The sequence below is a fragment of the Fukomys damarensis genome, unplaced genomic scaffold (assembly GCF_012274545.1).
Source record: "Fukomys damarensis isolate Sample0158 unplaced genomic scaffold, DMR_v1.0_HiC HiC_scaffold_14, whole genome shotgun sequence".
Taxonomy (NCBI): Eukaryota; Metazoa; Chordata; class Mammalia; order Rodentia; family Bathyergidae; genus Fukomys; species Fukomys damarensis.
Genome location: NW_022900926.1, coordinates 16,224,624 through 16,230,437, shown reverse-complemented (window position 1 = coordinate 16,230,437; position 5,814 = coordinate 16,224,624).

Sequence of the window (5,814 nt, the reverse complement as noted above, 5' to 3'; positions counted from 1 at the left end):
ACATATTGATAGATGAACAGTGTTGTTGGATACGTAGTCTGAAGGTGAGGGAAGGCATGGACTAGGAATTGGGAATGTGCTTTAATGGCGGAGTGCTTGCCTAGCATGTGCAAGGTACTGGGTTAGACCCCTAGCACTGGGATAAAAAGCCAAAAAACGAAACAACAACAAAAAATCTGGGCTACAGAGAGGAAGTTGAGAATCAGCAGCACAGGTAATGGAAGCGGTGGAATGGATAGACCTTTCCAATTATCAATGCATCTTAGGGTCATGAAGACATTACAACAAAAATGCAGCGAACTGTTTTCTCATTCCCTGACTTTATCTCCAAGACCACAGTATCAAATCACTTACGCATCATCAGTGCTTCCAATGGTGTTTACTTGCATTTAATTTAACTGGGTTTTACTGATAAGCTTCATGTTAAATAAAACAGAGTGATGTTTTATGCAAGGGATTAAGGTGCGAAGCAAACAGTATATTTGAAAATTCCTTATATGGAACCAAGTAATTTGTACAGACATACCGTCTCAATAACTCTAACATAGATTATATTTACTTCATTGTTAGAATACATGGCTAGTTCTTTAATTTGGCCAAAAGATGAAGAAATTCATTTATATTTAGTTGCTACATTATATGTACACACAGATACGTACAAGTTGAGTCTCCCTTATCTAAAAAGCATGAGACCAGAAATGTTTCTGATATCTTTTCAGATTTGGGGATATTTGTATATACACAATGAGACATACTGGGGATGGGATCCAAGTCAAAACATGAAATTCATCTACAATACATGTATTACACATAACCCAAAGGCAATTTCATATAATCGTGTTTAGCACATGTTCTGTGTCTTGACTATAACTTATTGCACAAAGTCAGGTGTAGAATTTTCCACCTTGTGGCTTCCTGTGGCCTTCGAAGTACGAGAATTGCACTCAGGACAGTGAGACACTCTATGAGAAGCACAGGGAATGTACTGATGGTCCGCTCCATCTGACCTGATCTGTGGGCAGAGTGGGTTAATGCTTCACGACACGTCTTCGCTGTGAGCTCACTGCGCAATGACAGGCTGCAATACCAGTTTCTCTCAATGGCAACGACAGTGATCTTGCTCTCTCGTTTGCTGAAAGCATGGAATTCAGTTTGTAAGTTAAATGAATGAATGATGCTGTTACTCAATGATTTTTAGAAATTGTCCTGTTTTTACAATGCTATTACTTCAAAGAAAGGGGAATAATAATGATTTACGAGAAACTTATATCTTAAAGCTAGAGGGAGTGCAATTGCAGGAGGAGACGTTCAATTTAATTCATTTTAGAATTACAGAGTCATGGCAAAAAAAAAAAAAAATCAGATGAATATTTCCAAGTGTGTTCACCAGTCAAATGGATGTGCTTTATACTTTAAGAACAAGAATCAGTACACAAAAGCCAAGCAACATGAAGAAACTACAATTGAAAAGAATTTTAAAGAATATACAATTACTAGGAACTACAGAAGCAAGTTAAAAGTGTGGCCGGGCATGGTGGTGCATGACTGTAATCCCAGCACTTGGGAGGCTGAGGCAGGAGGATCACTGTGAGTTCGTGACCAGCCTGGGCTACACAGTGAGTTCCAGGGCAGTCTGAACCACAGTGAGATCCTGTCTCAAAAAAAGAAAGAAAGAAAGAAGGAAAGAAAAAAGAAAAAGAAAGGAGACATGGAATCTAAGTTGTGTACTGTAAAGAATCTGAAAAGCACCAGAAATGGAGGGTAAACAAAAGGACAGGAGCCAGAGAGGTGAACCAGTTGGGTCAGCGTGCAAGGGAACACATTCCCAAGATGAGAGCCCAGCTTGATGCAAAGCTCGTGAGCCCTTTCAATATTCCAGACACCACGGAACCGGGCTTGCTCAGCCCACAGCACCACGCAGTCAGCAGAGCTGCTACCTTCACCTGGGAAGAGGACAGTCACATTCACCAAACGCTAAAAGCCCAGTACACGATCAAGCACTTCACACACGTTTCCTCATTTAACCCAACAGCATCCTGTGAGGTAAACATAATATTATCATTTCCCTTTCACATTCAGGTGGGTAAACTATGGCCCATTTGCCCCAGGTTACTCAAAAAGAATGAAGCAAAGACTGGAAATTAATTTCAATTGGTATAAAATACATACTGCTCTTATCACTTAATAGTTTAGGGAAATGTTTGGGCTTCGACAGGAAATGAGGTATCAGATGGATATGCTCACCTTCCCACTCTGACTTTATGAAAGCCCTGGACCTTTACAACACGGTAATCTGTATAAAGCTGACGGTCATGCAAATATAGTTCTTGCCTCTAGACAGCCAGTGAAGGTCCAGTTGGCTTCCTCACTGTGGAGGAAGCTGGTTGTGTCTCCATTTACACATTCTTCTCAAAGTTCTTGCTCTGTAAATGTGTTTTATGTGTGGACTGGCCTTTGATTGTAGCATCTTATTGGCTGCCTCGTTAATAATTCATGCACAAAATCCTTAACATGTGTTCATTTTCTATATGTATGAGAGCCATTATCTTACCTTCTAAGATCATTTAACAGTATGTATTGAATTAAATTATATGAGTTTTCTAACCTGCTGATTTTAAGTATCGTGTTATGTCTGTGTCTAGTTGTTCCCCCAAAGCCTCAAGTGAATGAGGTTGGGCTTTTTTGGAGGTGGCTGGATCTAGAGTGTGTGATGCTGGAATTGATTCACGTTGCAATGCTAGGCTCAAGGGCACTGGGATTAAGGGTGTGAGAGACACCCTCCCTAGGAGCCTGGATAAGACAAAAGGGGCAGAAAGATGCTGTTAAGGTCCCTTGTTGCTTTTGCTATCTTCTGATGTCATGAACTGTTGCCCCTCTGACATGTGCCACCCTGCCTTGGAGCCAGCCACTTATGGACTGAAACTTCTACAAACTGTGAGCTAAATAAATCCTTTCCTCTTTAACTTTGGGTGTCCCTTATTCTGTCTCAGCAATGAGAGAAAAGTAACCAAGACATATTGTGTTAGCTTTCTTGTCACTGGGACAGTACCCAGCACCACAATTTAGAGAAGAGGTTTAATTTGCTCACGGTTTCAGTTCACAGACAGATGGCTCCAAGGCAGACGGGTGGGGCACAGCAGACTGCCCAGTTCGTAGCAGTTGAAATCGCCAGAAAGGAGCAGATGAGGGGCCAGATATAGAACCCAAGGCCATACCCCCCAGGCACACCCAGGAGCTAGTAGTAATAATCTGATAGGTGTTTCTTAATCCAACCAAACTGAGGGTTTAATGGCCACACCATTTGTACATACACCAAATGCAACAGTCAGCCCTCTGTACCCAAGGCCTTTGCTTTAGAGAGTTCAACAAACACAGATCAAAAACTTTTCAAAAATTAAACATATAGAGACTCGTTTTCTTGTCCCCTAAGCAATAGAGTATAACAACTATTTACATAGCATTTATGTTAAATAATGGAAGTCACCTAGAGATACTATATAGTATACAGAAATGTGTGTACATTACAGACAAATAGGACACCAGTTTTACAAGAGGATCCACACCCTGGGGAGGCAGTGTTCCTGGAACTAATCTTCCGCAGACACAGAGGGGCAACTGTACTTCAGATCCTCACCATAAACGCACAAATTTTAAGGTCTTCAAGCAGTGTTAAAAGCTTCCTGCAACCCCTCCCAGCTCCTCAGGGATAATCACTGTTGGCAACGTGGCGAATAGTCTCCCAGACATTTCTTCATGCTACATTTTTCTAAAATATTTCTATGTAAAACATTTCTGTGTGAATTTTTTTTCACAACTCCTTAACTAAAAATGTCATCCACCGTGGCATTCTGCAACCTTTTTTTTTTTCTTGCTTAAGAAGCGGTTGATCTGTCGCCTCAATGGCTTCACAGAAGTCCACAGTATGAATGGTTTGTACTTTTCTCCGATTAATTCCTCACTAATGGATTTTTAATTGCTTTTTTTTTTCTCCACTGCAAGCTGTGCTATAGCAAGCATCTTGGTCCATCCATCTTGATGCTTTTTCCCTTTTAAAAAATTAAGTACCTCCATAAGCTCTATTAATATTGCCAGGCATGTAATTTATAATTCCTGAAGTTATTGCTTTAGAGTGTATTTAGTCTGGCTCTCCCCAAGCAATTTTTCTCCACTTTTGTGCACATTAGTTTCCTGGTACACAGGATCCCTGAGTGTTGCTGATGGAAAGTAGTTCTTTAAGTACAAAAAGCGCTGAGTAGCATATAAGTGGGGCCAATATAATACACAATTTCAAAGGCTGAGCTAGTTTGCTATGGAGCGTGCTTTTCAAAGCATGGATGAAATCAGACATTCTTTGTAATCACTTTAAAGTAGATACCAGTACTTGTAGCATACAAATAAGAAAGTGGAAGTACAATTTGGGTTTAGATTTAATATCATTACTACAATATTTTGATTATAGATATTCTTATTAGTAGGAAATAACACTTTTCCATATTAAAAAAGCACTCAAAACATGCTCTGCAGCCTTCCTATATGTGATAGGTATTTGTTAATGGGATTTGGGAAGGGGGTTGGTTTCTGGAGGGAGGTTTTGCTTTTTGGATTTTTTTTTTTTTAAGAGGCTCTCACTATGTAGTTTAGGTTGGCCTTGAACTTACTAGGTTGGCCTTGAACTTACTACGTAGCCCACAGCAGCTTCAAACTTGCAGTGATCCTCCTGGTTTAGCCTCTAGAGGGCTGGGATTAGAGGAGCACACCACCATGCCATCTGGGATTTTTTTTTTTTTTTGGTCTTTTGAGACAGGGTCGGTCTCACTATGCAGTTGAGACTGACCTGGAACTCACTATGTAGCCCAGGCTGGTCTCGAACTCACAGCGATCCCCCTGCCTCAGCCTCCCGAGTGCTGGGATTACAGGCATGCACCACCACGCCCAGCCTGGGATTTATTTTTTAATGGAGTATATTTTAATGGGTAAAGATGTAGCCCCTCCAAATTATATCTGGGTTTGTATTTTACTTCATCACTTACTGCCTTGTACTTTGGGGCAAAAAACCCTTGCCCTTCTGTCCCTAAAGATCAAATTTTAAAACAAAACAAAACAAAAAAGCCTATCTACTTGGAAATTTAGTGAGTAAATGCATGTAAAATGCTTTGAAAAGTGCAATTATGATCAAATCTTTACTATGGAGTCAGTGAGAAAAAAAATCTTTGCTTTCAAGTAGGTTGCTGCAGTGTGGTTGTAAATAAGGGTTTACAGGTTAGTGTCACTGAGCAGTGTAATCACAGAATACAGTGACAGCTTGGGACTGACCTTAGTTTTGAAGAGTATGGGGAAGTTTCCTACAAGCAGAGAAGGCAAAGGGTCCCCCAGATCCCTCCACTTTCTTTCCAGGTGGCAGAAACACAATACCTTGACTGCTCTGTGATCCCGCCAGCTGCATGTATTTCCCCCCTATGGGCTTGAGCCCAGGCCTAGAACGTTCCCAGGCACTGATAAAACTGTGTAGGTTATTGTCTGGAACACTGAAAGATCCAAGTATATACTAAACACACAGAAATTAGCCCTGGCTCTGAGCCGATTTTCTTAAACCCGCATACAAACTCTGCGTCTTAGTTTCTTTCTCATCGCTGGGACGAAATACCTGATACTGACAATTTAAAGGAGGAAAGGGTTTATTGTGGTATAGTTGGTAGAGGTTTCAGTCTGTAGTCAGCTAGTTCCAAGACAGGGCAGCAGGGCAGCTGAGAAGCCTTCATAGCACAGCAGGCAGGAAGCAGAAACATCAAGGGAAGAGAAGGGATTTATATGTAT